The following is a 7,900-nucleotide window of genomic DNA, read 5'->3' on the forward strand; positions in this document are numbered from 1 at the left end:
TTAACAGGGAAGGAGCAGGATGGCTATTGGATATGCAATGGACAGTGTCTGCCACACCCAGCTCTTATCCTTAGCCACCTCTTGGTCTGATGGAAGAGACCTGAGTCCCAACTGGAGAATGACTGTGATATTCTGGGTATGTGCACAGACAGCTTTGAGGAGTTTTGGAAATTTGATTCCCTTCTAAGCTACCATTATTTCTGGGGTCTGTCTATTCCAACACCCCTAACGGGGAGGGAGAGAATTTGTGCTTTGTCCTCTGGACCTGGGTCTGTGGATCTATGTGTGAATGGACAGGGGTGACCCCATGATCACTCCCCCATGTGTAAGCTCCAGAGCAAGCTGTGGCCTCTGCTTGGGACAGACAATGTCCTGAGTGGTTAACTCTGGAAGCCAGTGTGCCTGGGTATCAAAATGAGAGCCTGGACATCTTATCCATACGTCTCACACTCCTGCTTTGTAAAATCATTGGGAAGGGGGTTGTTCCCTTCCCACCTCCATCTGCAACTGGGGCATGACAGGGCATCCCCCAGTTGTGGTACTCATGGGAAAGTTCTTATCACTGTCTCCTTCCTATTCAGCTGGGGGCAGATTCACTTGCTAGGAGGAGCATCTGTCAGGAACCAGGCAGGAACCAGGTGGCACACTCGACTGTAATGTGCTCATCACCTGTCCCACAGGACTACAAAGGCCATTTCTGGGCTCCTGGCTGCCTCGCTCATTTACTCCAAGACTTCTGATACTTTCCAAATCTTCAGGTGTCTCCTCCATGCAGATGGAAAGGATGGTAGGAGGTTTCTGAGTCCTATAGCCCCATCTCAAGCCCCTCCGGGTACAAACTAGGTCACATCTCTCTTTCCTTGAGGCCCCAGTGGCTTCCCATATTCCTGAGACTAAAACTCAAACTCTTTAACTTGACCTACAAGTAGAGTGACCGTCATCCCAACAATATTATTAGGAGAGTGACCTTTCAGTTTCAATGCATTCTAGTCTGGATGATAAATTACATGGTCACCTTATCACACAGCAGGCTTTGTGTATCCCCAGCCTCCTCTCCTCCAGCTGGCTCCACTTACCTGCCTTGCTCCAGCCAGGCAGAGCAGTTCCCTGAAGCAGCCACACTCTCGCTCACCACACCACCCTCATGCACACATCACCTCCACCTGGAACACTCTACCCCCATTTCTTCCCCTTCCAATTTCTACTCAGCTCTCAGGCCTGGTTTAGATATTCCTTTTTTCAGAGGAGTCTTCCTATATGGCTCATCAACCTTAAGCTGGGTCCTCCCTCTCTCCTCTCATACAAATGCTTATTTCTCATAGTGCCAAAATCATCAGCTGTATCTGTTTCCTCCATTAGATTGTAAGCACCATGAAGGCAGAGGTCATTGTATCTCCAGAACCTAGCATGGGGCTGTTGCCCCCTAACCATATGTTTTATGAATGAATAAATGGATGAATGAAAACACAGTGTTTCCCATAAATGCACACACACACACACACACCCCTCCAAGATACCAAGCCCACCACAATCATCTCCAGGGAGATGTAATTCTGGCCCAATCTGAGCTTCCCAGCAGCAAAACACACCACTCTGAGTTGCTTACCCCATGAAGGGTTCAAACAAGGGCCATCTGTCAGAAAAGGAGACACATGGGCTGAGGAATATTGCCTTGCAGGTTTCTCCATGACTGATTCTCATCCTCCCTCACACAGGACAGCAGCCAGATTGCTTCCAACTCCAGACCACCACATTCAACACCACAGTGAACATCTCTGTATGTGTCCCGTTACGGACTCATGTGAAAATTCCCCTGGAATACAGATATCCCAAGTAGGTGAACTGATGGGCCATTGGGGATGTATATACTTAATTGAATTAATCCCCCTTTTATTTCTTTTTTTTTTTTTTTGGATAGTACAAGTTCTAGAATTCTTGGACTGATTATCCATCTTGACAAAGGAGGCCTCGAATCAAATTTAATCTGGTAAAAAAATAAATAAATATACCTTTCTTCTTTCCTACAATAGACTAAATGTTTAGTCCCCACAAAATTCATTCTAACCCCCAAGATGATTGTGTTAGAAAGTGGGGACTTTCTGAGATGAACAGGTCCTAATGGTAGAACCCTCGTGCATAGGTTTAGTGCACTTATCAAGGAGACATCGGAGAGCTCTCTTGTGCCTTCTGCCATGTGAGTTATAGTGAGAAGACAGCCATCCACAAGGAATCAGAACCTCATCAGACACCAAATCTGCCAGCACCTTGATCTTAGGTTTCCCAGACTCCAGAACGGTAAGAAATAAATTTCTGTTGTTTATAAGCCACCCAGTCTATGGTATTTTGTTATAACAGCCCGAAAAGACCAAGACATATGCCAAGCACCATAGGAAATGTGCTACCAGTTATAGACACATCTTCTATGTGCCAATCCACTCTTTAAAAAAAAAGACCTCAGAATGAGCTGGGCACTATGGAGGCGGGAAATGTCAACCTTTGCCTACTCCCTGGCATAGGGAAGGAGAGCAAGAGAGAAAAAGGAGAGAGCTCTGGTAAAGGCTGGATCTTCCGGGTGTATAATAGCTCTCTTGGAGGCCCATGGAAAAACCCATTATGTAGAATTCCTCCAAGACCTGGGCTGGGCTTATAGCAGCAACCAGACCCTTCCCAGTCCAAGAAAGACCCACACTCCAGTCAGGAGCCACAGGCGGGTCTCCAGAGCCTGTGGGATTACTGTGGAAGGGGAGGGGGAGGAAAAAACCCAGATCAGGACCAGCAGACTCAAAACAGAAAAGCCCTTCTGGTTAGGAAGACCCTACACTGTCTTCCTAACTAGAACTACAAAAGGCAATTACTTGGCTCATCGGCAGCCTGTCCACAGCCAGCCCACGCCTGATGGACTCGAGTGTGGACATCAAGAAATTTAGCAGGATGATCATGTGGGTGGCATGGAGTTTCCCTGAGCAGGAAAAAGGCCGGACTCTGTCCCAGCCACAGACAGCTTCCCAGACTGCAGCAGAATATTTTCAGACATGCAGACAGATGTGCAGACAGACATGCAGGTGGATTTCCAGATAGACATGCAGATAGATGTGCAGGAGGATGTGCAACTGGGGAGGACAACTATGGGCACAGAGATGGACACCCTGTCATATAAAGTGACTCTTCTTCCAGCCACCTCAGTTTCCTGCAGCACAGCTAGCCTCCCAGTTTATCAGCACTATTGCTGAAAGCAAAAGAGCATCGAGGGCCTTCCATTTACATCAAGGCAGAATAACAGATTGATTCCCCTTTCCCTCCCAGCCAAAACAACTAAAACACCACAAAAAATATAGGAGATCATTTTCTTATCTTTTTTTTTTTTTTTTTTTTTTAGAGACTGGGTCTCACTTTGTCACCCAGGTCACCCAGGCTGGAGTGCAGTGGCACAATCACGGCTCACTGCAACCTCCGCCTCCAAGGCTCAAGTAATCCTCCCACCTTAGCCTCCTGAGTAATTGGGATTACAGGGGTGTACCACCATGCTCAGCTAGTTTTTTGTGTTTTTGTAGAGATAGGGTTTCCTGAATATTCCTTTATCTATTAAGGAAACTGAGTTTGCAGTTATAAACTTCCCCACAAAGAAAAGCACACACAGACACACACATACATACACACAGAAAACTCCAGGCCCAGATGACTTCTCTGATGAATTCTACCAAACATTGAAGGAAGAAATGACACCAATTCTACATACTCTCCCAGAAAATCGAGGAGGAGATAATATTTCTAATCTTATTCTATGAGGCCAGCATCACTCTGATACCAAAAGGAGCAAAGTGTTGACCAATATATTAATACTTCATGAACCTTGATGCAAAAATGCTTAACAAAATTTTAGATAATGTAATTATTGTGTATAATCATTGTATAGGCCAGCATCACTCTGATACCAAAAGGAGCAAAGTGTTGACCAATATATTAATACTTCATGAACCTTGATGCAAAAATGCTTAACAAAATTTTAGATAATGTAATTATTGTGTATAATCATTGTACATATTGAAATTTTAGCTAATTATAACATATAAAAATCATAATACATTATGAACAGTTATGGTTTTATTCCAGGGATTCAAGGTTGATTTAACATTCAAAAATCAATTAATGTAATACACCGTATTAATAAAAGGAAGGACAAAAGCCAGCTGATTATCTCAATAGATGTGGGGAAAAAAATGACAAAATTCAACACCCAGTCATGATGGAAATTCTCTACAGACTGGAAATAAAAAGAACTTCCTCGACCTGATGAAGGGCCCTGTAAAGTTCACAGTTAGCATCACACTTCGTGGTGAAAGACCAAATGCTCTTCCCTTAAGATCTGGAATCGAGGCAGGGCACGGTGGTGGCTCACGCCTGTAATCCCAGCACTTTGGGAAGCTGGGGCAGGTGGATTACCTGAGGTCAGGAGTTCCAGACCAGCCTGGCCACCATGGTGAAAATCCATCTCTACTAAAAATACAAAAATTAGCTGGGGGTGGTGGCAGGTGCCTGTAATCCCAGCTACTTGGGAGGCTGAGACCGGAGAATTACTTGAACCCTGGAGGTGGAGGTTGCAGTAAGCTGAGATCATGCCATTGCACTCCAGCCTGGGCAACAGAGTGAGACTCTATCTCAAAAAAAAAAAAAAGAAAAAAAAATAGGCCGGGTGCGGAGGCTCATGCCTGTAATCCCAGCATTTTGGGAGGCCAAGGCAGGCGGACCATGAGGTCAGGAGTTTGAAACTAACCTGGCCAACATGGTGAAACCCCGTCTCTACTAAAAATACAAAAATTAGCTGGGCTTGGTGGTGTGTGCCTGTAATCCCAGCTACTGGGTAGGCTGAGGCAGGAGCAATGGCTTGAACTCAGGAGGCAGAGGTTGCAGCGAGCCGAGATCGTGCCACTGCACTCCAGCCTGGGTGACAGAGCAAGACTCCATCTCAAAAAAAAAAAAAATTAAATAAAAATAAATTTTTTAAAAAACACTGTTAGTGCAACAAAAAGACAAGTCATAGATTGGGAAAATGTTTGCATATCACATATTTGACACAGGACTTGTAGCCAGAGTATATAAAGAACTCTCAAAATCCAATAATAAGAAAACAACCCAATATGAAAATAATCAGCAAAAGATTGGAACAGACACTTTATGAAAAAATATTTACAAACGACAAATAATTATTAGGGAAATGCAAATTAAAATCTCAATGATACCACTACATACCTATTAAAATAATTAAAATGTAAAAGACTGACCATACCACATATTGGTGAGGATGTGGAGGAACTGGGCCTCGTACACTGCTGCTAGGAATGTAAAACGATACCATCGCCTCTAACTGGGACTCCGAGACAGGGCGATTTCTGGTGCTGGGGCGGCTCCAAGGCGGCACCCGCATGGACCTCAGAACCCAGCACGGTTGCTCCCTGACCCCGCAGCGCGCACCGCAGGGCGGGCAGAGCTGGCGCATCCCCGCCACCACTCTTCCACCTGCTCGGTGGAGAAGGGCAGATGAGAGGGTCCAGGTCGAAATCTAGCCAGCCCTGGGCCTCCAAGCAGGAAAAGGACTACACTGAGCAGGGGGGCCAGGGCAGGCCGCAGGCAGCCTCCGCAGGAGCCCGACCAACACCTGGGAGACCCGGGGCCACCAAAGGGCAGCAAAATCAGGGCAGCTACTGAGACCCGGAAACCCACCACGACTCCAGGAAGGAAACCAAGGGGCCGACCCAAAAAACTGGAAGGGAGGGAGGGAGAGGAGGGCAACGGAGTGCTCAGAGGAGAAGAGCTTCCTCCTGGGCCTGGACAGCTCTGCTAGCTCCCGCTGCCCCCTCCCTTCCCCCAGGCCCATCCTCCCCACCGCCTCACCCTGCCCTCTCACGACCACCCCCTGCGCCGCGCAGCAGCCGCTGCAGGGCCCCTGCCGGCGACTGGGGAGCTGTTCTCTGGCCTCAGTTCCCAGCCACCCTGCCCGCCCATGCACACACTTGCGCCACACCCTGCATCCCACTTAGCCACACCCAGCCCCTGCTGCGTCCCCACGCGCATATCGGTAGGTACACTGCTCTCTGGGCCTTTGGTTTGGGGGCCCCGGGCTCTGCTTCTCCACTGTTCCCTTTAGTTTCCCAGAGAGAGGCCTGGGAAGGCTCCCCTGGCCTTAAAAGGAGCCAAAGCCCCTCTTATTCTGGCGTGCCCCACTCCACTGTCCTGGCAGCAACAGGTGTGGCCAGTGGAGGAGGGAGCTTGGCCCCCAGGATGCCCCCACCCAACTTGTGTCTTTGTCACCACGTGGAGCTCACACCTATTTTTCTTCCTTCCCTCCCTTTGCTAGTCCCTGCACTCCTTTGCACGGCCCACTTTGGGGTACAGAAAGGAAGGCAGGAGGGGTTTGAGCCCCTACTCATCTTCACAGGGGCCCCAGCCCCCTTGCCCTCAGTCTGGGATCCTAGTCTCTACTGCAGTGATGCAGACGCAGGATCACCTATTGTCCAGGTGAGGCCCAGGCTGCCTGTGGCAGCCACCTGAAGTAAGCTGGAGCTGCGCCCCAACCCTACCTGCTTCCACCACTCAGTCTGTTTCCCCCTCCTCAGATGGGGTGCCAATAACAAGGAGCTCGGCCTGCGAGAGCCCCACCCCAGGCTCCCACCATTCACAAACTACCTCTTGTGGGTTTTGTTCGCATTCTTTTTTTTTTTTTTTTTTTTGAGACGGAGTCTCGCTCTGTCGCCCAGGCTGGAGTGCAGTGGCCGGATCTCAGCTCACTGCAAGCTCCGCCTCCCAGGTTTACGCCATTCTCCTGCCTCAGCCTCCAGAGTAGCTGGGACTACAGGCGCCCGCCACCTCGCCCGGCTAGATTTTTGTATTTTTTAGTAGAGACGGGGTTTCACCGTGTTAACCAGGATGGTCTTGATCTCCTGACTTCGTGATCCGCCCGTCTCGGCCTCCCAAAGTGCTAGGATTACAGGCTTGAGCCACCGCACCTGGCCTACATTCTTAATATCTATCACGGCTGCTGCTCCCAGCACTGAACATCCATTCTCATTACCTCTTATTCTGCTCACATTCCCCTCCTCCAAGATACTCTTCTCGGGCAAGAGGGGCTGCATGTGTCAGGCTGCTTATGGGCCACCTCAGTCCCAGGGAAGATGGCCCCGGCCCCAGCCCCTCGGATGCTGCAGCAGAGTGACAAAGGGGACTGAACTGAACATAACAGGTACTGTTCTGTCAGGGAGTGGGTAGGTCCCAGGATAGGGACCCCCTCTGGTTTGCTATTTGCAGTTACTTGAATTTTTAAAATATCCTTTTCCGGGGGGCGGGGGGGAGATACAACCACTTTGGAAAACAGTTTAACAATGTATTTAAATATACATCTAACAGGCTTGGCATGGTGGCTCACACCTGTAATCCCAGCACTTTGAGAGACCAAGGCAGGAGGATCACTTGCAGTCAGGAGTTCAAGACCAGCCTGGCCAACATGTAGAAACCCTGTCTACCAAAAATACAAAAATTAGCTGGACATGGTGGTGCGTGCCTGTAATCCCAGTTTCTTGGGAGGCTGAGGCAGGAGAATCTCTTGAACCCGGGAGGCAGAGGCTGCAGTGAGTCAAGATCTCACTACTACACTCCAGCCTGGGTGACAGAGCAAGATTCCGTCTCAAAAAAAAAAAAATATATATATATATATATATAATGATCCAGTCCACTGCTAGATATTTGCCTAAGAGAAATGAAAACTTATGTTCTCACAAAGATTTGTAGTTGAATGTTTATAGCAGCTTTATTTGTAATAGACAAAAACTGGGAACAACTCAAATTTCCATCAACAGATGAATGAATAAATATGTGTGAAAAGAACAAAGTGCCAAAGAGATATTTGTAC

The sequence above is a fragment of the Chlorocebus sabaeus genome, chromosome 9 (assembly GCF_047675955.1).
Source record: "Chlorocebus sabaeus isolate Y175 chromosome 9, mChlSab1.0.hap1, whole genome shotgun sequence".
Classification (NCBI taxonomy): Eukaryota; Metazoa; Chordata; class Mammalia; order Primates; family Cercopithecidae; genus Chlorocebus; species Chlorocebus sabaeus.